General features: G+C 40.2%; 1 protein-coding gene and 1 non-coding gene across 2 annotated transcripts in view; both read right to left on the bottom strand.

The window, feature by feature from the left end:
• Nucleotides 1-27,848, bottom strand: part of LOC148545155 (uncharacterized) — a 79,884-nt gene that overhangs the window by 34,357 nt on the left and 17,679 nt on the right. The window lies entirely within an intron of this gene.
• LOC148545156 (small nucleolar RNA R71) lies at nt 24,910-25,016 on the bottom strand. Its single transcript, XR_015901518.1, has one exon. It is a non-coding gene; the product is annotated as a small nucleolar RNA R71 (small nucleolar RNA).

Here is a 27,848-nt window from a genome sequence, read left to right as displayed (position 1 = left end):
ACGTTAGTGACAATGTTGAGTGTCACTAACGTTGGCTCATCATTCATTCCTCATCGTTAGCTTCCACGTTAACTAAGTTAACGTGGAAGTTAACGTGGCTCCTTGGGGGTTGTGTGGTTGCTTTCAACGTTAGTGACGATGTTGAGTGTCACTAACGTTGTCGACAACTCTCACTTCTTACGTTAGCTCCCACGTTAACCAAGTTAACGTGGAAGTTAACGTTGTGTGTTGCATCCTTAGGCCAACGTTAGTGACAATGTTGAATGTCACTAATGTTGGCTTCTCTTCCCCCTTTAACGTTAGAGGCCACATTAACTAGGTTAACGTGGGCTCTAACGTGGCCACTCATGAGTGTTTGCCAACGTTAGTGACAATGTTAAGTGTCACTAACGTTGGCTCAACTTCCCTTCTCCACGTTAGAGTGCACGTTAACTTAGTTAACATGACTCTTAATGTGGGCAATGATGGCTTTGAGAGTGTTATTTGCAATCACTTTTCTCATTAACCTTGCAAGTTACCTCCCTTTCCTTGCTTCCTTTGGTCCTGAAATCAAGCAACAGAGTGCATCAAAGTTCTAGTCCAAGTCATGGGTAATGCAGCATACAATTTATCACTAAATTCATGCAAAATCCTCATGAAATAATGTAAAATGCACAATGTCTGCTTGAATCAAGGTGTAGGTGAATATTTACCCAAAACTAGCTTATTTCCTAAAGAAATGCATGAAACTACCCTAAAAATAGTAGCGAAAAGGTCAGTGAAACTGGCCAAGATGCCCTGGCATGACAACACCAAACTTAAAGCTTGCTTGTCCCTAAGCAAGTACTGGAACAAGAGAATGATGAACGGAATATCTAGAGGAATGAGTCAATTTTTTGGAAGTCATATCACTGATTTTATGGTGGTTTCATGCATAGCAACTTAGGTTCATTCCTGGCTTTCAGACCTTTATCATGTCTTAAAACACTCACTTTGCTTACATCCCATGAGACTTTTATTCATTGATCCCTTTATTGTCATTTCAGAGCTTATTGATGTTCTTAGGCTAAGTGCTCTGTAAGGGGGCAACTTTTTAAGATAAGCTTTCAGCCAACACTCCCGAACCAGTTGGTTCAAGGTGCTAGGTGTTGAAGCACCCCTAAGGACTTACTCCCTCAAGTCTCTCCCGCATACATACACACCACAGGCATATAGTTCATTTATTTTCTTTCTTGAGACCTTGGTGTCCAGCACCTCTTTGGGTTACTAAATGCTCTATGGTGAGGGTTACTCTTGATAGTGGATTTTCAGCTGATAATCCCGGGTTAGTTAACCCAAGTTACCAAGTGATAAAGCACCCCTGAGAGCTTATTCATCCAAGTAGATCCCTTACACAGGAGCACCACAGACACTTGTCTCAAGGTCCAAACCATTGGTGCCAAGCCTTATTGCTTACTCTTTTTCTTTTGTTTTTCACTTCCATTGTTCTTTCCCTTTTCTCTTATTAGGATCTTGTTATAACTTAGTCTCATGGGTATATCCAAAGTCAAGTATTCAGGATAGATAGTTGTCCTCCTAGCCTTGTGGTTGAACCAACTTAGCTAACTTATGATCATACCACAAACTCATGAATGTACTCCATAGTGTGAACTCCACTCTGGTCTTTTGAAACATGAACATTCTCTCTTCATTTGATTAAAAAGGACAAGCTTACAAGAAAGTAAAGTAAGGATGCAGTGACATAAAGACTAGTGCACATAGACTTTTTTCAATACCAAAAACTTAAAAGACATAATTGAAAAAAGTTTAAACATAACATGGAAGCAAGTTCTATTTCATACAAGATCTTCCTTATTTAAAACATAGAGAAAGATGGAACAAAGATGGAACTCCACCACCTTTAACTGTTGTGGATGTCCATGCTCTTTTCTTTGCTTGTCCTCCTTGTTTCCCCTTGCATTTCCTCGCATCCGTGCCAATCTTGCTTGCTTCCAATCCTCAAGTGCCTTGCTCACTGACTCATGACTCTCTTCCACCCTTTGTCTTTCCTTTCGTGCTAATTCATCCTTCATTTCGTCATACTTGGCTATTCCTGGATGCAATATTGGCAGCTGTCCCACTAAGTAACCGAACCTGGCTTGAGTGTTTATATGATGTCCTGTTTCGCTCATGTAAACTCCTTCTGCGAATGCCCTTTTCTCGTCCAATAGTTCTGCCTGTTCTATTTGTCTTCGATGCATCTCATGTATGTGCGCCCCTTGATGTGCTTGGATGTTGATTAGCCTCTGGGTGGATTCTTGTTGCTTGTTTTGCCTTTGTTCCATCCTGTTGAATGTTTCTCCCCATTGTTGTCCTTGACTTAGTTGCTGTTCCATCATTTGCCTTTGCCACTCACCTTGCTAAGTCATTCATCTTGAAAGTGTTTCCTCTTGCTGCCCCATCATCTGTAGTTGAAGCTCTTTCTGTGCTCCCTGGCTTTCTAAATATTGTCTAGACAAGCCATCAATGGCCTCCTGCAATTGGTGCATGTCCAAGGTCTGTTGTGCTTGACCCTCTAAGACTTGTCCTTCCACTACTTGAGGGGCTGTTTTCTTCCTTTGCTTCCGCTGAGGCAAAGGGGATGCTGCAGCTTTCATCCTTCGTACAGTTATTGGGATGCCTTCCTTTATCCACATGGGGTTCTCATCTTCAAAAACTACCCCAGCTTTCTTGCATATTTGGTAAATAGTGCTGGGGTAACCTAACGTTCCTCTTGAGTCGCTTTTCTCTCCCATCTTTCTAATACCTTCAGCTATGAGTTCATGAACCTTGATTTCTCCTCCCTTCAGTATACAGTGCACCATTGTGGCTCTCTTGACATTCACCTCCGAGTTATTTGCAGCTGGGAGAATAGACCTTCTCACTAGCTCAAACCACCCCTTGACTTTAAGAGTGAGATCTGTTCTCTTGATGAACTTTGGGTTATTTCCCGCACCCCTTTCCCAGTCAGCTCCTGGTACACAAATATCTTGCAGAATCTGGTCATAATTGGGGTTGTCCAATCTTGAGTGATAGCTTTCTTCTTCAAATTGTATAGACCGTAGCTTCAATGCCCTCATGACACTCATGGGACCAAAGTCCACCATCTTTCCTCTCACAAAGCTTGTGTAAGACTCATCCTTCTTATCATATCGAACCGCATTTGCATAAAATTCTCTTATGAGATTTGCATTCACCTTAATGACCAGGTCAGTGTGGAGCTCCCATCTTCTCCTTTCTATCTTCTCTGTGATTTCAGGGCACTCAGTCTTTGTAACTTGAAATCCCAGCTCATAAATGATTTCCTTATCAACCATCCACCCATATTGCAATGCATGATGCAAGATTCTAAATCTCCTTTCATCATATGGGTGATCTTCCATGGGTTCCTTTCCCTTCCTTCTTTTAGAACCCGAAGACGCCATGAATGATAGTTAATATGTGAAGGCGGTAAGGTTGTGGAGACTTTTGGTTGTTTAGGGTTTTATGGCAATGAAGAGAGTGATGGGAGGAATGTTTATAATCGGATAGAGGGTGTCTTGTACCGAAAGGAAGAGTGGTGAAGCGTGTGTGATGACAATGAAGGGTGGTACGGACAAGGGTCGTTTATATAGAGAAGTTGTGAGAGAATGGAGGGTGTAGATTGATGAAGTGGTCACTTGATGGACGGTTGGGGTTATGCATGGCTAGAAGGCAAGGATCATCACTTTATGATGGGGATTGCTCGGTCTTCTAGGGGTGCCATTTTTTCAATGTTGCATGGCAACATTTTCCGATGTATTCCCTTTTTAGAACAAGTGTGTAGCCCCTCCTTTTGTGGTGTCCGAACCTTCTTTGTTTGGTTGTCCAATCTATCCCTTTTAATGCTCCTTTTCTTTTCCTATAAAGACAAACTAAGAAAAGTGAGAAAAGATATTAAAATGACCATATGAACTTTACGGCTAATATTAATAAAAGGGAAGAAAGGATTTGATTGTTTATTTATGAATTCTAACTAACTAACTAACTATTGGTGGGTCCTTATATGCATTTTGGTGGCACCATGGGGTGACACCAAACTTAGTTTGAAGCAATGTGATGAAAAGTTTTGTTCAAAGCTCCCAAGACTAGCATGCATCTTGGTTTGCTTTGAACACCAAACTTGTTCTTCATTATATACTGCATGATAAAGATTTCACCAAGTGTTTGTCAAGTTTGGGTTAAAATTCATAAATATTGATCTATTCATTATTTTAAAAACATATAAAACATGGGTTTCCTCCCATGAAGCGCTTCTTTAGCGTCACTAGCTTGACGTTTTTCCTTTATCAGGGTGGTTGGTAGTGCTTAAAGTCCTCCCCTCTTGCTGTGGACTTATATCCATTGATTGGATCAATGATCTCCACATGTTCCAGGGAAAGAACTCCATTGATAGTGAAGTCCTTGGGTAACTGAGATGGTATAGTGGGGAGATTAGGGGGAATATCTGGGAAGTAAGTTGAGACAACTCTATCCCCTGGAGAGAAGTCTTTCGTAGGAATTTTCTTGTTCCTCCACCTCCTTGGTACCTTCTTCTTTGTTTCTTTTGATGTTGCCTTCCCCTTGGTGACCTCTTTTTCTAAAGGAGTTGTGGTGTTGTCTTCACCTGCCTCTAGAGGTTTAGGTTCCTCCAACTTTTCCTTGAGCTGTGACAATTGCTGTTTTCCTTGTTTATCTATTAAGGGGATCTCAGAATGAACTGGCTGTGCTTCAGTGCTTGTTTCCTTGTCCTCTTGATCTGTTTCTTGTGAGAGTTTGAAAACATTGAAGCTGAGTCGTTCATCATGGATTCTCAATATTAGCTCTCCTTTCTCTACATCGATAAGTGCTCTGGCCGTAGCTAGGAATGGTCTTCCCAATATGATTGGATGAGTGTGACTCTCTTCCATGTCCAGGATGAGAAAGTCTGTTGGGAGAAAGTATTTCTCAACCTTTAGCAACACATTTTCCACCACTCCTATTGCTTGCTTTTGAGTTTTGTCCGCCAGTCTGATGATTACATCTGTGGGTATTATCTCATTGATCTGCAGCCTCTTCGCCAGGATAAGGGCAGTAAGTTGATGCTGGCCCTCAAATCACATAGTGCTCTATCGAACATAGTTTCACCTATGGCACAAGGGATGTGAAAACTCCTTGGGTCTCTTCTTTTAGTAGGCAACTCAGGTTGAATAAGGGCACTACATTCCTTGTTCATCACTATAGTCTGGCCTCCTTTGAGTGAGCTTTTCCTGGGAAGAAGTTCCTTCATATACTTGATGAATGCAGGCATTTGTTGAATTGCCTTGATGAATGGTTTGTTTACATGCAGAGATGCAAACAAGTCTAGGAACCTTGAGTATATTCTCTTTCCCACAACACCATTGAGCAGTTGAGGGAACGGTGCATAGAGCTTCAGCAGCTCTTGTTGTGAGATTTCTAGTTCTTGGCGATCTCTATCCTCCTTCTTTGTTGAGTTGACTTCAGGTTGTTTGCAAAGTTTACCTTGCTTGTCTTCAATCTCTTGATCACTTGCAGTGACCATTTTGCAATCTTCCCATCTTACTTTCTTTGCTTCTCCTTTGGGGTTTTTCTCCGTGTCACTTGGGAAGCTATCAGTAGGTTTGGGAATCTTCTCAGCTAAATATCCCACCCGGAATTGCAGCTTCCTGATGGTCTCTCCCTGGTTCTTAATATTGGCTCGCACCTCCTCTTTGAACACCTTATTTTCTTGAATCTCTTAGCATATTCCTTCAAGTAAGGCTTCAATCTTAGAGATCTTGTCATCAATTGATGAGTAATTCGGAGCAGATGTGCTATTTTGGTTTTGATAGGCGTGTGGAAAAGTGTTGTTGTGGGGGTGTTGAGATGTCCTCTGTGTGAATTGCTGGTGAGCTGCATTGTTGTTGGAGTTGTAACGTCTCTGGTCTTGGTTTTGATCTTGCTCACTTCCCCACCCAAAGTTTGGGTGGTTTCTCCATCCAGGGTTGTAGGTCTTGGAGTATGGATTATAGTTTTTCCTTGGTGAATTCCCAATGTAGTTGGCTTGCTCCTGACTCCCCTCTGCTTCTCCATTCACTCCTTCTTGGGTTGTTGATGAAGTGGAGATTGCTGCTACTTGGTTCATCTCCATCTTCTTGGTGAGGTCAGCCAGCTGCTGGGTAATGAGCTTGTTTTGGGCCAACAGAGCATCTATATTGTTTAGCTCCATTACTCCTCTTGTGTTCCCTCTTTCGGAAGCATAGAAGTAGTCATTCTCTGCTACTGTTTCAATAACATCTATGGCTTCCTCAATAGTCTTCTTCTTATTCAAAGATCCTCCGGATGAATGGTCTACGACCTTCTTTGACTCATAAGAGAGTCCTTCATAGAAAATGTGCAGCTGCACCCATTCGTTGAACATATCTGGTGGGCACCTCCTTGTTACGTCTTTAAACCTCTCCCATGCTTTATATAGAGTCTCACCATCTTGTTGCCTGAAAGTTTGGACCTCAGCTCTCAGCCTATTGATTCGTTGAGGAGGGTAAAATCTTACTAAGAATTTGTTCACCACGTCATCCCAAGTTGTCAAGCTTTCCCTTGGGAAAGATTCCAGCCACTTGGCTGCTTTGTCTCTAAGTGAGAATGGAAATAGGAGCAGTCTATATGCGTCAGGGTGAACACCATTAGACTTCACTGTGTCACATATTCTCAGGAAGGTGGTCAAATGTTGATTGGGGTTTTCTTGAACACCTCCTCCAAACGAACAGTTGTTCTGAACAAGGGTGATGAGCTGTGGTTTAAGTTCAAAGTTGTTGGCATAGATTGTTGGCTTTTGGATGCTACTTTCACAATTGCCTGGGTTTGGATTGATGTAAGAGCCCAAAACTCCTCTATCCTCCCCAGCATGATTTGCTCTACCTCCTCCCCCATGGTTGTGATCCTCTTCTTCATGATGGTTTTCCATGTTGTCTTCCATGTTTGTTTCAAAGAATTCCTCTTCTTCCTCAGCACCAACCACTTTCTTTCCTCTTGCCTCCCTCCTTAATCTAAGGAAGGTCCTCTCAGGTTCAGAATCGAAGGAAGTTGAAGCCCTGCTTCTTCTCCCTGTGATACAACCATCAAGTGCGAGCAAGAAAAGATAGGTGCAGAAAGTATTTGTGTCAGAATTACTGTTAGTTGTGGGTGATGCAATATATCAAACAGTTAGTGGGTTAGCAAACAAAATTGAAAATAACAAAGAAAAAAAAAAGAGTAGAGGGGGAAGGGAAGAAGTTCAACTAAAACAAAAAGTAAATCACTCAAACAGAAAATGAAATTCACAAAAATAAAAATGCTCAATCTAGCGATCTTCCAATTTAATCATTGTTGATGTACAATCAATCCCCGGCAACGACGCCATAAACTTGATGCGGGTGGAAACTTGTCTCTCAACAAATCTCCTTTCGGCAAGTGTACCAAATTTGTCGTCAAGTAAAAACTCACAATAGAGTGAGGTCGAATCCCACAGGGATTGATTGATCAAGCAACTTTAATTAGAAGAATGTTCTAGTTGAGCGAATCCAGAATTTGGGTTGAGAGTTGCAGAAAATAAAATGGCGGGAATGTAAATAACAGAAAAGTAAATGCTAGAATTAAAGGACTGGAAGTAAATGACTGAAATTAAATTGCAGAATTTTAAATGGGAATGGGGGATTTGCTCATAAAAGTAAATGGCAGAAATTAAAGAGAATGGGTAGATTAGAGATGGGGAGTTCATTGGGCTTAGGAGATGTTGCAATTCTCCGGATCAAGTTCATTTTCATCTCTTCCTCAATCAATGCACTCATTGATCTTCTTGGCAATCTTAAGTGATTGAATTACAATTTCTTGCAATTCAATCTCTCAAATCTTGATCAATAGCCAATTTCTTGGTCAATTGCTCATGAGAAGAGATGAAGTATGGTCACTGATTATACCACATGCATTTCCCAAATCAAGTATTGAGAGGGTTATAGTCACATACCCATCCAAACCCAATTTGGTCCAGCATGAGAAAGCAATTCTAGCTTGATCTCTTCATTCCTCTTTGAAGGTTCAAAAGAGATCCAAGTTTGAATAGCTTCTCTTCTAAGATAACTACTCAATTGGATGAAGATTGAAAGCTTTCAAGTAAAATCAAGAGAAAAGATAGAAGAAGAATAATGAAAATTAGTATTGATCCATCAAATTACAACAGAGCTCCCTAACCCAATGAAAGGGGTTTAGTTGTTCATAGCTCTAGAAAATGAAAATAAAGATGGAGAATACATCATAGAACTAGAAATTGCAGAGAAAGTAAAATACAGATAGTAATTCCCTTTTTCCAACTTCCAGAACTCCTTTATCAATTCAAAACTACTCCTATATATATTACTCTTCTCAGCTTCTAGTTTGATCTTCAAGTCTTGGGCCTTTGGATCTTGAGTTTGAAGCAGTTCTTTTCTTCATTTGGGCTTGGCTTTACTTGCAGAGAGAAAGTGCTAAGTGGGCAAAGACTTTAGCTCAGGGCGTTAGGGGTGTTAACATTTATTGAAAGTATAAGTTCGAGAACGTTAGTGACACTTAACATTTTCACTAACGTTCCAATGTACCCCTTTGCCTCACGTTAGAGCCCACGTTAACTAGGTTAACGTGGCTTCTAACGTGGCCTTGCCAACCTTCGAGAACGTTAGTGACACTCAACATTGTCACTAACGTTCCAGTGTGCCCCTTTTTGCTTCACGTTAAGGCCCACGTTAACTAGGTTAACGTGGCCTTGCCAAACTTCGAGAATGTCAGTGACACTCAACATTGTCACTAACGTTCCAATGTGCCCCTAGATCTCACGTTAGAGTCCACGTTAACTAGGTTAACGTGGCTTCTAACGTGGCCATTCTTAGCCATCCCAACGTTAGTGACAATGTTGAGTGTCACTAACGTTGGCTCATCATTCATTCCTCATCGTTAGCTTCCACGTTAACTAAGTTAACGTGGAAGTTAACATGGCTCCTTGGGGGTTGTGTGGTTGCTTCCAACGTTAGTGACGATGTTGAGTGTCACTAACATTGTCGACAACTCTCACTTCTTACGTTAGCTCCCACGTTAACCAAGTTAACGTGGAAGTTAACGTTGTGTGTTGCATCCTTAGGCCAACGTTAGTGACAATGTTGAATGTCACTAACGTTGGCTTATCTTCCCCCTTTAACGTTAGAGGCCACGTTAACTAGGTTAATGTGGTCTCTAACGTGGCCACTCATGAGTGTTTGCCAATGTTAGTGACAATGTTAAGTGTCACTAACGTTGGCTCATCTTCCCTTCACCACGTTAGAGTGCACGTTAACTTAGTTAACGTGACTCTTAACGTGGGCAATGATGGCTTTGAGAGTGTTATTGGCAATCACTTTTCTCATTAACCTTGTAAGTTACCTTCCTTTCCTTGCTTCCTATGGTCCTGAAATCAAGCAACAGAGTGCATCAAAGTTCTAGTCCAAGTCGTGGGTAATGCAGCATACAATTTGTCACTAAATTCATGCAAAATCCTCATGAAATAATGTAAAATGCACAATGTATGCTTGAATCAAGGTGTAGGTGAATATTTACCCAAAACTAGCTTATTTCCTAAAGAAATGCATGAAACTACCCTAAAAACAGTAAAGAAAAGGTCAGTGAAACTGGCGAAGATGCCCTGGCATTAGGTAGAATGAAAGGAGACCCAAGCTGACTTCTTTTTTACCACACCGGGCTTAGTCAAAACAAACAGATAGAAAAAGAGAGAATGGGAAGCAGGAATACCAAAACCATCGCACAGCAATTGGAAAATTTTTATGAAACCCCAGGAGTTGGGGTGAAGTTGAGAAGGGGCAACATTACAAGACCATAATAGGTCGGTTTCAAATTGAGTAAAAGGAAGGGTAATACCCATTTGACCAAAGAAAAAATTGTAAGCATAAAAGAAGGGCGATTGTCAACAACTCGAGTCGAGAAGCAGACTCTCTCGTCAGAAGAAGGAGGAACAAGCTCATAGTTCTTCTCGTCACCAGAATTACTACAGACACTATGAAACTGCCTAAGCTGAGCACAAAACTCAGAATCAACCAGTGAGACACATATGAGAACCATGGAGTCCACCCAATCGGCCATATCCACAGGGACCTGGGAAGGCATCACTACAACGTTATTTCGGGAAGACATAAGGTCAACTAAATCCTACAAAAAGAAAAGAAGAATGGATTACTTAAAAATATCTCGGATAGGGGGCAAAATATCTCGACGGGCGGATAAACAAAAAAGGGAAAACTCCAAGACTTAAGACAAAAAGTCTCGGGGCATCCTTTGGAGGCAGTAAACAAACAAGGTCTTCAAGTTATTTCTACAGCCTACATCCCAGCACTCATCAAAATAAAATCCAGAAAGAAAACAAAGGAAGCAAAAACGCAAAAAGGTCCACCCTTCTACAGTTTATCAGGAAAAGCATTGCTCCTACAGTTTACCAGCAAAAAGCACTACTTCTACAGTATATCAGAAATACCAAAAAGGCCAAGCAGCAAAGGCGCAAACTTTTTTTAATCAAGAAAAAAATCATCAGCCAAGGCACAAATAGAAACGGCGGCAACATGCAAAAGAAAAAAGATTCAAGCAACAAGAAAAAGATTCGCATCAAAAAAACGAAGAAATTCCAGAGGATGCAACAAATCAAGAATGATAAAAACAGAAAGATCCAAACTTTCTCCAAAAAGAAGATCAAAAGGAAAACTCCATTGCAAAGTCAAAAACAACGAGGAAGATACGAAATGGGACTAACCTGGAGACAGAAGAAGCTTCGAGGAAGAGTGGAAGCGCAGAGATAAGGGCTGCCCATAAAAATGCCAAGCGACGCTGCAAACACAAGAAAGCAGAAAGCGAAAGACAGAGAGCAGATGAGAGAAACAGAAAACAAGAAATTAAAGGGAGAAGTTACGAAGAAAAAATGAAGAAGAGAAACCGTTTTTGATCACAAAATTCAAAATAAAAGCCAAGAGAGAATGAAGGGCAAATTAATGCCAATTAAATGCGGATATTAAAACCGCTTGCGTTCCCAAAAAAGCGCTAATACAAAAGCGTGCGCTTTTAGAGGAAAACGTTCTACATTCAAAAAAGACTTTACAAAGAAAGGAATCGACAAATGCTTGAGTTCGACTTTAAGAAGCACCGAAGACAAGGACTCGACCTCAAAAAGAAGATCGAGCTCAAGCAGGGGCACTGTTCATACCCTGGGTTGAGCTATCCGACCTGGGATGATTTGAAATAGAGCGACCAACCTCTTCAGGTCAGACTATCCGACCTCTTCTCAAAGAGCTCGGCCAAATCAACAAGAGAGCCCAGATTAAGGGCCCAAATAGAGGAGCACGACCCGAATCCTAAGGCGGCCTAAGCCTATAGAGATGAAGGCGGTTTCGTTGAAGATACGCTGATCTCAACTCAAAGATAAAGATAAGATAAGATAACTAACTTATCTTATCCAAAAAGGTCACATCTCACCATTATGAATGCACTGGAGCACCCAGGTATAACTCATACTCTGATTCTACATAACACCTGTTTAATACCCATGCTAACTTAAGCATCGGAGTCTCTTGCAGGTACCCCCCACCCTTCGGTGACAGAGGATCAGTAGCACGTTCAAGTCCAAACAAGTCGGACGTACCAGCTCCGGTCACCATTCACCAACCGGACACATTGGTTCCGACTAGCACAGAAGATCTCGTCCGAGATCGACCTACAGTTTCAGGTAACCCTCGGAACAGTGAATCTAACTATGCTTCAACTAATATCTCAATTGCTTAACCCCTTCTTCAGTACTTTCAAGGGGTATTATACTAATCCTAGCACTAGCAAATAAATAAAATACAAAAGTGAAAGAAAAATTACATTTTGGAGGGAAAAGAAACTCAATAAACGTGATCTCACAGCTGGCGCGTGGTTGGCGCTTCAGTGGCGTGCCACGCCTGCTCTGAATCTGACTTGACGTGCCACGCTCAATCCTCAAGTGGCACGTCTCCCTTCATTTACCACCCTGGCGTGCCACACCTTCGAGCCCAAGTGGCACGCCCAGGCCTTTTTAAAGAATTGGATAGCCTGGTGTGCCATGCCTTCGAGCCCAAATGGCACGCCCAGGCCTTTTTAAAGACTTGGATAGCCTGACGTGCCACGCCTTCGAGCCCAAGTGTCAAGCCCAGACCTTCTTCCTCCTCTTCTTAGCTTCTAGAAAGTTGAACTGGCATGGCATGCCCTGGGTTTGGCGTGCCACGCCTATTTTGTGTGCTTGGACTTCCTCTTTGGAAAATTGAACTATCGTGGCTCCTTTGCTTGGCGTGGCACGCCCAGAACTCAAGTGGCATGCCCAGGTCTTCTCTTAGTAGATTGGTGATGATGGCGTGCCACACTTTGGACTCAAGTGGCATGCCCAACTGATTTTTAGGACCGCTGTGCCACGCCTTCGATGCCAAGTAGCACGCCTTTAACAACCCTGATTTTCGAGTACGTGAGATCTTTTCTGAAAGTACAGATTTCTCTGGAAGATCAGTAAAGGGAACACCTCTGATATATCATCAAGCATATCAATCCTTATTGTCATTATGTCATCCTTAAGCTAGAACCTATTCTGAGGCAAGCTCGATAATGCAATCGCGAAGAACCTAGTTTTTGAACCGTATCGGTTGGCAGTTTTGATTCTGATTTTCGTAAATAGTCTCTGTTTGATGAACCGGACTCGATTCATGAGAGGAGAGAGATAATAGTATAATATTATCATTATATTAGTATTAGAAAATGCTTGAATGATATTATAAGCTTACCTGGTCTGTTTTAGTTAAAAACAGAAAATTGGTTTAACCGGGTTCACAGTTTACTGGTGCAGCTTAGCACCAGCACTCTCTGATGACTTTAGCAATGCTAAGGCCTCATCATACATGTTCTATTCTCATTATAAATATGTTACTAGTGTCATTTATGCTAGTAGCTCAGAAAATAATTTTTAGAGATGTTTTTACGAGTGTTCCGATACATCTAGTTTTAGTAGTTATACACCTGAGATATTTTAATATTATTTTAACCCACCTCCAATCCAACCAATCACAACTCACCTTACACCCCCCAAGACCTCCAAGGCTGTCTCATTTCATCATTTTGACCGAAGATAACAAGAGAGAAAAGAGAGAAACTTTCATGAACACTTAATCTTCAAAGCTTGATTTCTTCTGAACTAAAACTCAAATTAAAACTCCGATTTCACCAAAATGATCATCTCTTCTTCCTCTACATAACCATGTGACTTATCAAGGCTGAAAATAAGGTGAGATGGCTGTCTCCCTCCCTCTTTAATTCGGTTTTCAAGGAAACATGCTTAAACAAGTGTTCTCTTGATGTTCTTCCTTAGATCTCTTGCTTAGCTTGACTTGTGGGCCAAAGATCTTTGATTTCCTGCACGTTTAAGGTGAGTATAACCTTCCTAAGATGCTTCTGAAGTTTGTTTAGTTGATGGTTTAGAGTTTTAAAGTTGTTCTTGATGTGTTTTAGGAGGAAAAAGTGCTTTAAGAACACTTCAAAGAGTACCGGATTTGGAGTAGCAAATCAAGGTAGGGTTTGACGAATTTAATCTTGATTGATTGTATTTGAGTTGTGTGATTATGATATGGTGTGTCTGTGCTTGAAATTGATTGTTTGTATGAGTAATTCCTGTTGAAATTTTGGTGAAAATTTGATAAAATTTGATGAAATTCAAGCTATGAATGTGTGTTCTTGGGGCTGCTGGAAAAACAAAACCCTAGGCTTGAATTGAGGTTCAATTTGTGTTAAAATCATGTAGAAAAAATGGGGTTTTAGTGGCTGATAATTTATTATGAATTTTGGTAAAAATTGGTTGCTGAAAAGACCAAAAAACGGGTAAAAATAGAGAAAAAATTTGAAGAATATACGAAGAACACGAAGAACACTTTGAGTGTGATGAAGAATATTGAAGAACACCTTTTTGATCTTAGAAAGGGCAAGGAAGTAAAATTTTTGGTGTTTAAGGGGTTATTTGGTCATTTCTGAAAGTTAGGGTGGTAAAAGTAGAAATATTAAAAGTTACGGGTGGTAAAAAGTAAATTTTAAAGGTTAAAAGTAAAAGGTAAGTTAATTTTCGAAAATTAATGATAAAATAATAAATAATAATAAAATATTAAATAATAATATTTAATTAAAAATAATATTTTAATAAAAACAATAAAATAATACGGAAAAGGTAGTTTTCTGTAAAAGCTTTAGAAAGACAACTTTAAGCGTAGAATCTCATAATTACCTTCATAAAACACTTAGGGAGTGGTAATAACAGGTTAGTGAGGCAAAGATAAATGAAAGATAAGAAGTTAAAGAAAAGATAAAAACTAAAGAAAAGTCTGTAAAGTTTTAATAACAGAAAAATAGACAGAGATTAGTGAACTAACTAGGGCAACATAGTTAGTCCTTGAGTTGCGACTAGGGTTAGGTATTATATGAAAAGTTAAACTATTTCAGTATAGACTTAATGAACCTATACTTGGGACAGGCTAACTATTCATTCCGAAATTTACATAAGCCTTAAAAACAAACGATAAACGCAGAAATCAGAGCAGAATAAAGTAACACAGAAAATAGAGTAACCAGAGTAAAGTAAAGAGATAAATAAAAAAAGAGTAATAGGGATATAGAGAAAACAATAATGAGAGCAGAGGAAACAGATACAGAGAAAAGAGTAATCATAACAGAGTAAACAGATAAAGAGAGAAGAGTAGTAAAACCACGAACTGAGGATCTCTGTTTTATTTGTGTATTGATCTCGGGGAAACCCACGAAAGAAGGATCGTTGTTTTGTTTGTGTGTTGATCTCGGGGACGCCCACGAACTGAGGATCAATGTTTTCCCTTGTGCGTATATTATGGGGTCGAGCTTAGTGCCGACTGCCGGTAGTCACGAAGGAGTGGTATTCTTACCACCGACACGTATGTACTAAGGACACAAAGGGAAACTATATCTAGGACTTGTTCCTAGGTAATGTCGGGCTGCAGGGTGTAAACCGACACGTGAGCTCATGGCCTGCATAGGACAGACATGCATCATACTTGGTTGTGCGTTTCCTCTGTTATTATTGTTGAATAAATGTATGCTTTGGTTGTTTGTATTCTATTCTTTGTATTTGTGTTTTATTTTCTTGTACTCTTTTGTTTGCGTTCTGCTTTCTGTTTTTTTCTATTTTCTCTATTTATCTATATATGTTCACTACTTTTCGGTATCTTGCTATTCATCTGCTAAAAAAACACGGAATTAATAAACGTAACTAATAACCCTGGCCCTACTAAGAACTCCCCAGTTCTTATCCCTTCTCTCTCCTTTGCCCCTTCAGATGGAAGTAAGAGTACCTTACCATAGTTCGTTGATGATGGTTCTGCAAAGAGGATTCCGCTCTAGATAGTCTTCTGAGTCTAGGGTGAATATCGTTCTCTGTTTATATGTATATACTGTGAGACCAGCCATTGTCTACACCCCGTTTGTACGTGAACTTTAACCTAAATCCTGTGTACGAGACTCCTGCTGTATGGCTACTTGATGAGGTACCAGAGAGACGACCTATGGCAATGTCTGATCGTGCAGAGGAGTAGTAGATTATGTTCTACCTTTTGATGACGTTCCACCTGACTTGAGTTTTGAAGACTTAGAACGTACTTTCCCTCGCTTAGTAGTTTAGAAGGACTAGGTGAGTATAGAGTCTAGGCTAGCCTGGGTGCCAGCTTAGGGACTTCTTGAACAGGTCAGGACCTGGGATGTTGTATGTATATATATGTATATAGTTATTATCTAGCTATATCTAGGGGTGTTCTAACTAAAAGTCTATACTTGAATAAAGGCTGGATCACTGAATTTTATTAACTGCTTGCGATGTATTTATGTGTAGTTATTTATAACTGTTATATCTGTTATTATTTGTGAATTGATTATGAATGATTCCGTTTATTAGTCCAAACGTTTTCAAAAAAATACATCGCTAAAAAATTACGCCTTAACAACGATTCAGGCTCATATAATAAATAATAGATAATAATTTGGAAGACAAGTTGGTAGCGCTCAGTTTCCGGTATGATCTAGACATACTGAAAATTGGGTCGTTACAATTTGGTATCAAAGTAGTTCGTTCCTAATAGCGCCTGGGGAGTGGACTGACTATGCTTCATTGCATACTCTGTTGTGTGTCTCATGCTGTTAGGGTATCTTTAAGATACATTTGGTATGAATGTCTATGAGCACTCATTTTGGGAATGTTCGTGCCTAACTTGAGATATTAAGACTGATCACCTTAATGTTGATTGTTTGGTGCGGATAAGACCTCAATGACTATGAATAGGCATGGTTTAATCGAGCTCCGAACGATGAATCGACGTGAGCCACAGCGATCTTCATAGCTGTTATGATATTCATGGCTATGGCTATGTGAGATTTGGATGCTGTAAGGAACGAACCGATCTCTTCGTTAGGATGGCTTGAAGGAATTACACTGCTTGAAGAAGGATTCTTGCACGCGGCTGAAATTTTGAGGGCAAAATTTTCTTTTAGGAGGGTAGAATGTAACAACCCTGATTTTCAAGTACGTGAGATCTTTTCTGAAAGTACGGATTTCTCCAGAAGATCAGTAAAGGGAACACCTCTGATATATCATCAAGCATCTCAATCCGAATTGTCATTATGTTATCCTTAAGCTAGAACCTCTTCTGAGGCAAGCTCGATAATGCAATTGCGAAGAACCTAGTTTTTGAACCGTATCGGTTGGCAGTTTTGATTCTGATTTTCGTAAATAATCTCTGTTTGATGAACCAGGCTCGATTCATGAGAGGAAGGAGATAATAGTATAATATTATCATTATATTAGTATTATAAAATGCTTGAATGATATTATAAGGTTACCTAGTCTGTTTTAGTTAAAAACAGAAAATCGGTTTAACCGGGTTTATAGTTTATTGGTGCAGCTTAGCACCAGCACTCTCTGATGACTTTAGCAATGATATGGCCTCATCATAGATGTTCTATTCTCATAATAAATATGTTACTACTATCATTTATGCTAGTAGCTCAGAAAATAATTTTTAGAGATGTTTTTACGAGTGTTCCGATACATCTAGTTTTGGTAGTTATACACTTGAGATATTTTAATATTATTTTAACCACCTCCAAGCCAACCAATCACAACTCACCTTACACCCCCAAGACCTCCAAGGCTGTCTCATTTAATCATTTTGACCGAAAATAACAAGAGAGAAAAGAGAGAAACTTTCATGAACACTTAATCTTTAAAGCTTGATTTCTTCTGAACTAAAACTCAAATCAAAACTCTGATTTCACCAAAATGATCCTCTTTTCTTCCTCTACATAACCATGTGACTTATCAAGGCTGTAAATAAGGTGAGATGGCTGTCTCCCTCCCTCTTTAATTCGGTTTTCAAAGAAACATGCTTAAACAAGTGTTTTCTTGATGTTCTTCCTTAGATCTCTTGCTTAGCTTGACCTGTAGGCCAAAGATCTTTGATTTCCTGCACGTTTAAGGTGAGGATAACCTTCCTAAGATGCTGCTGAAGTTTGTTTAGTTGATGGTTTAGATTTTTAAAGTTGTTCTTGATGTGTTTTAGGAGGAAAAAGTGCTTTAAGAACACTTCAAAGAGTAACCGGATTTGGAGCAGCAAATCAAGGTAGGGTTTGACGAATTTAATCTTGATTGATTATGTTTGAGTTGTGTGATTATGATATGGTTTGTCTGTGCTTGAAATTGATTGTTTGTATGAGTAATTCTTGTTGAAATTTTGGTGAAAATTTGATGAAATTCAAGCTATGAATGTGTGTTCTCTGGGCTGCTGGAAAAACGAATCCCTAGGATAAAATTGAGGTTCAATTTGTGATAAAATCATGTAGAAAATATGGGGTTTTAGTGGCTGCTAATTTATTATAAATTTTGGTAAAAATCGGTTGGTGAAAAGACTGAAAAACGGGTAAAAACAGAGAAAGAATCTGAAGAATATACGAAGAACACGAAGAACACTTTGAGTGTGATGAAGAACATTGAAGAACACCTTTTAGATCTTAGAAAGGTCAAGGAAGTAAATTTTTTTGTGTTTAAGGGGTTATTTGGTAATTTCTGAAAGTTAGGGTGGTAAAAGTAGAAATATTAAAAGTTACGGGTGGTAAAAAGTAAATTTTAAAGGTTAAAAGTAAAAGGTAAGTTAATTTTCGAAAATTAATGATAAAATAATAAATAATAATAAAATATTAAATAATAATATTTAATTAAAAATAATATTTTAATAAAAACAATAAAATAATGCTGAAAAGGTAGTTTTCTGTAAAAGCTTTAGAAAGACAACTTTAAGCGTATAATCTCATAATTATCTTCATAAAACACTTAGGGAGTGGTAATAACAGGTTAGTGAGGCAAAGATAAATGAAAGATAAGAAGTTAAAGAAAAGATAAAAACCAAAGAAAAGTCTGTAAAGTTTTAATAACAGAAAAGCAGACAGAGATTAGTGAACGAACTAGGGCAATATAGTTAGTCCTTGAGTTGTGACTAGGGTTAGGTATTATATGAAAAGTTAAACTGTTTCAGTATAGACTTAATGAACCTATACTTGGGACAGGCTAACTATTCATTCCAAAATTTACATAAGCCTTAAAAACAAACATTAAACAGAGAAATCAGAGGAGAATAAAGTAACACAGAGAACAGAGTAACCAGAGTAAAGTAGAGAGATAAATAAAAAAAAGAGTAATAGGGATATAGAGAAAAGAGTAATGAGAGCAGAGGAAACAGATACAGAGAAAAGAGTAATCAGAACAGAGTAAACAGACAAAGAGAAAAGAGTAGTAAAACCCACGAATTGAGGATCTCTATTTTATTTGTGTATTGATCTCGAGAAAACCCACGAAATGAGGATCTTTGTTTTGTTTGTGTGTTGATCTCGGGGACGCCCACGAACTGAGGATCAATGTTTCCCCTTGTGCGTATATTATGGGGTCGAGCTTTGTGTCGACTGCCGGTAGTCACGAAGGAGTGGTATTCTTACCACCTACACGTATGCACTAAGGACACAAAGGGAAACCATGTCTAGGACTTGTTCCTAGGTAATGTCGGGCTACAGGGTGTAAACAGACACGTGAGCTCATGGCCTGCATAGGACAGACATAAATCATACTTGGTTGTGCATTTCCTCTGTTATAATTGTTGAATGAATGTATGCTTTGTTTGTTTGTATTCTATTCTTTGTATGTGTGTTTTATTTTCTTGTATTTTTTTTTTGCGTTCTGCTTTCTGTTTTTTCTATTTTCTCTATTTTTCTGTATCTTCTGTTCACTACTTCTCGGTATTTTGCTATTCATCTGCTAAAAATATACGGAATTAATGAACGTAACTAATAACCCTGGCCCTACTAAGAACTCCCCAGTTCTTATCCCTTCTCTCTCCTGTCCTCCTTCAGATGGAAGTAAGTGTACCTTACCGTAGTTTGTTGATGATGGTTCTACAAAGAGGATTCCGCTCTAGATAGTCTTCTGAGTCTAGGGTGAATATCGTTCTCTGTTTATATGTATATACTGTGAGACCAGCCAATGTCTACACCACGTTTGTACGTGAACTTTAACCTAAATCCTGTGTACGAGACTCCTGCTGTGTGGCTACTTGATGAGGTACCAGAGAGACGTTTTATGGCAATGTCTGATCGTGCAGAGGAGTAGCAGATTTTGTTCTACCTTTTGATGACGTTCCACCTGACTTGAATTTTGAAGACTTAGAACGTACTTTCCCTCGCTTAGTAGTTTAGAGAGACTAGGTGAGTATAGAGTTTAGGCTAGCCTGGGTGCCAGCTTAGGGACTTCTTGAACAAGACAGGACCTGGGATGTTGTATGTATATATATGTATATAGTTATTATCTAGCTATATCTAGGGGTGTTCTAACTAAAAGTCTATACCTGAATAAAGGCTGGATCACTGAATTTTATTAACTGCTTGTGATGTATTTATGTGTGGTTGTTTATAACTGTTATATCTGTTATTATTTGTGAATTGATTATGAATTATTCCGTTTATTAGTCCAAACGTTTTCAAAAAAAAATACCTCGCTAAAAAACTACGCCTTAACAACGATTCAGGCTCATATAATAAATAATAGATAATAATTAGGAAGACAAATTGATAGCGCTCAGTTTCCGGTATGATCTAGACTTACTGAAAATTGGGTCGTTACAACGCCCATATAGTTGGCCTTCTTTCTCCCTTTCCGGAAAATATAACCAACGTGCCACGCCCATCATTTGCCTTGGTTCCAGTAGCTCGCATGCCACGCCCAGCATTCAAGTGGCACACCCCGGTGGGAATCTTGAGCTGGCGTGCCATGCCTTCGATCTCAAGTGGCACGCCCAGCCTTTGCTTTGGCCTTTTTTGTACCTTGGCGTGCCACGCCCAGATGCTCAAGTGGCACGCCCAAGTAAGGGTGGAAGCTTGGCGTGCCACACCTTCGATCTCAAGTGGCACGCTCAGCCTTTTTAGCCTTCAACCTCTTCTCTGGAATTTTGTACTAGCCTGCCACGCCATTCTGCTCAAGTGGCATGCCCATTCATTTGTGTCCTTCTTAGCTTGGTGTGCCATGCCTGGTTCCTCAAGTGGCACGCCCAAATGATTTTAAAGTTGGCGGGCCACACCTTTGATACCAAGTGGCACGCCCATGGCTCAAGTGGTGGGTTAGGCGTGCCACGCACAGCCTGGCATGCCACTTTCCTTTGGTGGCCTTCATTGTTGCTTTCTGGAAAGTTGTACTGGCGTGCCACGCCCATGTAAATGCTTGGGGGATCCTCTCTGGACCTTAGTACTAGCGTGCCACGCCCAGCTTATGGCGTGCCACGCCAATGCAATTTTGTGTCGTTTGCTCCAAGTGGCACGCCAGTTTCACACGCCAAGCTTGTTTTGTTGCTTTCTCCCCCTTTTTGATGTCTTTTTCACCTGAAATTCAGCACAAACTTATTTCAAAGCAATGTACTATAATGCTCATCAATTAATGCATGAATTGCAGTGATCAATTGAGATTATGCTCTTTCATGGTCCTTTTTATGCAAGAATAAGGGTAGATGATGAAGTCATCAAGCCTCTTGAGTGAGAAAACGTGCGTCAATGCCCTTGGGCCTCGACCTCATTCTCCCTTGAATCCAAAACGATTCGGGTATGGCAATGACCTGGAGAATGGCATCCCAATCAAAATCAGTTTCGCAACATACCGACATGACCTCTTGGTAAGTGTCAATTCCATCCGCTAATGGCCCGATTTTAAGCACTCCTTGAATGGCCTCCTCCGTGATGGGAACTTGCTTTTTATGCACGAAAACTGAGGCAAGGAAAGCCGAGTGGTAGTTGGAGTAAAATTCCACCACCCACGTTGCCTCCGCTGAATGCGGGGCTTCACAAACGAAACAACATGAGCCGAAGGGGCAAGAAGAGGCTCCACGTGATAGTTCTTTTCAATCATCATGGCTAGGCAAGCTCGCAGTATCGGTTGGGAAACTTGGTTGGGTCCCTTGAAGGGTTATCCTTCTCTAGTGCATCAATATTGACGATGCTCCTTGGCTTCTTGATGAGGGGCTTAGCCGTGGTGGCCTTAGTGGCCAGCTTCTTTGGCGCCTTTTTAGTGGCTGGCACCTTTTCCTTATCCTTCTTGATGACCATCCTATAAAAGTGGAAAAGGAGGTGATGCCAGGGCATTTTGGCCAGTTTCACTGACCTTTTCTTTATGGTTTTAGGGTAGTTTCATGCACTTTCTTAGGAAATAAGCAAGTTTTGGGTAGAATTTCACTTACATCTTGATTCAAGCTAACATTGTGATTTTTATATGAATTCATGAGAATTATGCATGAATTGAATGACAAATTGGATGATGCATGTCTCATAACTTGGACTAGAACTTTGATGCACTTTATTGCTTGATTTCAGGACAAAGGAAGCAAGGAAGAACCACGTTAGCAGCCACGTTAGTCTAACTAACGTGACCTCTAACATGGAAGAGGAGCTAGCTTGCAACGTTAATGAGAAAAGTAATCGCCAATAACGTCCTCGAAGCCATCATAGCCCATGTTAATTGTCACGTTATCTACATTAACGTGGTAGTTAACGTGGAAGAAGAAAATGAAGCCAACGTTAGTGACACTCACCTTTGTCACTAACGTTGGACCAAGCTCATATTGGCCACGTTAAGAGTCACGTTAACTCAGTTAATGTGGACTCTAACGTGGGGAAACAAAAGAATGACCAACGTTAGTGACACTCACCTTTGTCACTAACGTTGAGCTAAGCCACTTTGAGCCACGTTAGTTGCCACGTTAACTCAGTTAACGTGGACTCTAACGTGGAGAGAGCAAAGAATCGCCAACGTTAGTGACACTCACCTTTGTCACTAACGTTGGGATGAGCCACTATGAGCCACGTTAACTCCCACATTAACTACATTAACGTGGAAGCTAACGTGAGTAAAAGGGATGATGAGCCAACGTTAGTGACACTCACCTTTGTCACTAACGTTGGAGATGGCTATCAATACCACGTTAGAAGCCACATTAACCTAGTTAATGTGAACTCTAATGTGGGAAGTAGGGGCATTTTGGAACGTTAGTGACAAAGGTAAGTGTCACTAACGTTCTCGAAGATTTGGCAAGCCTACGTTAAAGGTCACGTTAGCTATACTAACGTGAACTCTAACGAAGGAGAAATGGGTACTCTCAACGTTAATGGGAAAGGTGAACCCCATAAACGTTTGTGAAGGACCAAGAGGCAACGTTAGTGGTCACGTTGATGCCACTAACGTTGAAGTTAATGTGGAGCATCCTTGGGTTAGGAACGTTAGTGAAAAAGGTGATTGTCACTAACGTTCTCGAACCCACACTTTCACTTAACGTTAACGCCACTAACGTCCTAAGCTGGAATCCCTGCCTACTTCACACTTTCTCTCTACAAGTAAAGCTAAGCCCACTGAAGAAGATAACTGCTTCAACTCAAGATCCAAAGGCCCATATCCAAGACTTGAAGAGCCAACTAGAAGATCAGAAGAATAGTATAAATAGGGAGAACTTTGAACTAGAAAAGGAGCTTTTGGCATTATTAGAATTACTCTCTGTATTTTACTTTCTCTGCAACTTTTAGTTTAATTCTCAGAATGTACTCTCCATCTATGCTTTTCATTCCCAGAGCTATGAAGAACTAAACCCCGTTCATTGGGTTAGGGAGCTCTGTTGTAATTTGATGGATCAATAATAGTTTTCATTATCCTTCTTCTCTCTTTTCATTTGATTTTACTAGAAAGCTTATCTAATTGAGTAGTTATCTTGGAAAAGAAGCTATTCATACTTGGATCTCTTCTGTACCTTGAAAAAGGAATGAAGATATCATGCTAGAATTGCTTTCTCATGTTGGACCAAATTGGGGTTTGGGCGGATATGGTGACATATAATTCTCCCAATACTTTGATTTGGAAATACACGTGGTATAATCAGTGACCACACTTCATCTCTTCTCATGAGCAATTAGACCAAGGAATTGGCTATTGATCTGACTTGAGAGATTGAATTACCAAGGAATTGAAATTCAATCACTTAAGATTGCCAAGGAGATCAATGAATGCATTGATTGAGGAAGAGATGAAAATGAACTTGATCCGAAGAATGCAACATCTCCTAAGCCCAATGAACTCCCCATTTCTGATCTTACCCATTCTCTTTACTTTCTGATATTTACTTTCATGCTAAATTCCCCTTCCCCATTTAAGATTCTGCAATTTACCTTCCGTCATTTATTTTTTGCAATTTACTTTCCCGCCATTTAATTTCCTGCAATTCTCAACCCAATTTTTGCTTAGCTCAACTAGAACATTCTTCCAATTAAAGTTGCTTGACCAAACAATCCCTGTGGGATTCGACCTCACTCTATTGTGAGTTTTTACTTGACGACAATTCGGTATACTTGCCGAGGGAGATTTGTTAAAGGACAAGTTTCCGTGCATCAAGTTTATGGCGCCCTTGCCGGGGATTGATTTTGTATCAACAATGATTAAATTGGTGGATAACTAGATTGAGCATTTGTTTTTATTTTGTCTGATTTAAGTTCATTTGAGTAATTTACTTTCTGTTCAGTTATTTTCTTCCCTTTCCCCTACCCATTTCTCTTAGTTGTTTACAATTCAGTCACCAATCCACTAACTGTTTGATATATTACATCACTCACACTCACATCATTTCTGTAGAAATTACTATCTGCATCTATCTTTCTTGCTTTTGCCTTGTTGGTTGTATGACAGGTAGAAGAAGCGGGGCTTCAACTTCTTTTGATTCTGAACCTGAGAGGACCTTCCTTAGATTAAGGAGGGAAGCAAGAGGAAAGAGAGTAGTTGGTGATGAGGAAGAGGAGGAGTACTTTGAACCAAATATGGATGAGAATATGGAGAACCATCATGAAGAAGAGGCTCACAACCATGGCTGAGAAGGTCCAGCACATCAGGCTGGGCAAGAGAGAAGAGTTCTGGGTTCTTACATCAATCCAAACCCAGGAAACTATGGAAGTAGCATCCAACGGCCAACCATACATGCCAACAACTTTGAACTAAAGCCACAGCTCATCACTCTTGTTCAGAACAATTGTTCATTCAGAGGAAGTGTCCAAGAAGACCCCAATCAACATCTAACCACCTTCCTGAGGATATGCGATACTGTGAAGTCTAATGGTGCTCATCCTGACACTTATAGACTACTTCTGTTCCCTTTCTCGCTCAAGGACAAAGCATCTAAATGGCTAGAATCCTTTCCAAATGAGAGTTTAGCAACCTGGGAAGATGTGGTGAACAAATTCTTGGCAAGATTCTATCATCCTCAACGGATCAACAAGTTGAGAGCTGAGGTACAAACCTTTAGGCAGCAAGATGGTGAGACTCTATATGAAGCATGGGACAGGTTTAAGGACCTGACAAGAAGATGCCCGCCAGATATGTTCAATGAATGGGTGCAGTTGCACATTTTCTATGAAGGTCTTTCATATGAATCAAACAAGGCAGTAGACCACTCATCCGGGGGATCTCTGAACAAGAAGAAGACCATTGAAGAAGCCATAGATGTCATTGAGACTATAGCTGAGAATGACTATTTCTATGCTTCTGAAATAGGCAACACTAGAGGAGTGATGGAGCTGAACAACGTGGATGCACTGCTAGCTCAAAACAAGATGATTACCAAGCAATTAGCTGACCTCACCAAGAAGATGGAGAGGAATCAAGTAGCAGCAATCACTACTTCAGCAACAACACAAGAAGGTATGAATGAAGAAGCAGAGGGTGATCAGGAACAAGCCAACTACATTGGGAATTCACCTAGGCAGCACCATGACCCATACTCCAAAACATATAATCCTGGTTGGAGGAACCACCCAAACTTTGGGTGGTGAAATCAACAAGACCAAGGCCAAGATCAGAGACGCCATAACCCCAACAACAATGCAACTCACCAACACTCCACACAGAGGTCATACCAACACCCACCCAACAAGACTTCTCAACATCCATACCAAAGTCAAACTAGCTATTCTCATCCTTCTAATCTCAACTCTCCATCATCGGAAGAAAGACTATCAAGGATTGAGACTCTACTTGAAGGCATATGCAAGGAGATTCAAGATAACAAGGTGTTCAAAGAGGAGGTGCGAGCCAATATTAAGAATCAGAGAGACACCATCAAGAGGCTGGAATTTCAAGTGGGATACCTATCTGAGAAGATTCTCAAACCTACTGATAGCTTCCCAAGTGACACAGAGAGAAATCCGAGAGGTGAACAAAAGAAAGTCAGATGGGAAGATTGCAAGATGGTTACTATAAGTGATAAGGAGACTGAGGAAGAGCCGAACAAACCATCAGAACAACCTGAAGCTACATCAGCAGGAAAGCAGGAAGAGAATCATCAAGAAACCACAATTACACAGAAGGAGCTGCTGAGACTCTATGCACCCTTTCCCCAATTACTCAATGGTGGTGTAGAGAAGAGAATATACTCAAGGTTTCTTGACATATTTGTATCTCTCCATGTAAACATACCATTCATCAAGGCCCTCCAATAAATGCCCTCATACATTAACTACATGAAGGAGCTGCTGACCAGGAAAAGCTCACTCAAGGGAGGACAAACCATAGTAATGAATAAGGAGTGCAGTGCCCTCATTCAACCAGAGCTGCCTACAAAAAGGAAGGACCCAGGGAGTTTTCACATCCCCTGTGCCATAGGAGAAATAATGTTCGATAAAGGACTCTGTGATCTGGGAACAAGCATCAACTTAATGCCTTTATCCCTTATGAAGAGGCTGCAAATCAATGAGCTGATACCCATAGACGTAGTCATCAGGCTGGCAGACAAAACTAAAAAGCAAGCAATAGGAGTGGTTGAAAACGTGCTGGTGATGGTTGGGAACTACTTCCTTCCCACATACTTTGTCATACTGGAAATGGAAGAAAGTCACCTTCACCCAATCATATTGGGAAGACCATTCTTAGCTACAGCCAGAGCACTCATAGATGTGGAGCAAGGAGAGCTAATACTGAGCATACATGATGAACCACTCACCTTCAACGTCTTCAAACCCTCACAAGAAGCAAGTTAGGAAGGAAAGAAACTAAGGGCAGAGCATGACAGAGCAATGGTGGGAGAAAAAAGCATTGAAGCACAAGCTGTACACCCTGGAATTCCTTTGGGTGATGAACAAGAGAATTAGCAGCTGTCACAGCTAAAGGAAACTCAAGTGGAGCCAAAACCACCAGAATCATATGAGACCAGCAACAAAATCTCCCTAGGGAAAGAGACCACAAAGAGCAAGATAACAACAAAAGAAACAAAGAAGAAAGTACCAAGGAGATGGAGGAATAAAAAGATCCCTACAGAAGATTTCTCTCTAGGGGATAAAGTGATCTCAGCTTACTTCCTAGATATCACACCTCATCTCCCCACCATCCCATCTCAGTTACCTAAGGTTTTCACCATCAACAAAGTGCTCTCCCTAGAACATGTGGAGATCATTGATGAAGCCAATGGATATAGGTTTACTACAAGAGGGGAAGATCTGAAGCATTACCAACCACCATGACAAAGTCATAACGTCAAGCTAGTGACGCTAAAGAAGCGCTTCATGGGAGGCAACCCATGTTTTACATTCTTTTAAAGTAGTTAATAAAGCAAGGTTCAGGGATTTCAACTCAACTTGACATGCACTTGAATGAATCCTTTTGTGCAACATATAGTGAGGAACAAGTTCGGTGTTCAAGGCACACTAAGAGAACATAAATGTAACCCATATCATGTCACCCTTAGGGGCCACCACACGGCACCAAACTAAGTTTGGTGTTGCCAATGTTGCATACACGGATGTTGAGTTAGTCAGTTGGTGTGCACTCATGAACAACACTTAGTAGTTAGAAACAAAAATTTTAAAAAGTAGTTATTCTTTTAATTTTGCCACCACTTTCCACAAGTTTTCTTTTAATCACATTTCTTTTATTTTGTAAGAGAATTGATGGGGCAATTGAAGGGTTCGGCCACCACAAAAAGAGAAGACTATACACATGTCTTCAAGGGGATTGCATTGGAAATTATTGCCATGCAACATTGGAAGGAGAAGAAGCTTGGAAACTGAACCAACCACCATCATTAAGATGATGATCCTTGTGCTCATCCCATGTTAAACCCCATCCGTCCATCACACAACCACCCCATCAATCAACACCTTTCATTCACTCATCATTTTCCTATATAAGTGAGTCCTAGTCCTTACTTCCCTTCACATTCCAG

This window comes from Arachis ipaensis, chromosome B9 (genome assembly GCF_059453495.1).
Source record: "Arachis ipaensis isolate K30076 ecotype BB chromosome B9, ASM5945349v1, whole genome shotgun sequence".
Lineage (NCBI taxonomy): Eukaryota > Viridiplantae > Streptophyta > Magnoliopsida > Fabales > Fabaceae > Arachis > Arachis ipaensis.
This window is presented reverse-complemented; position numbering and strand designations above follow the sequence as displayed.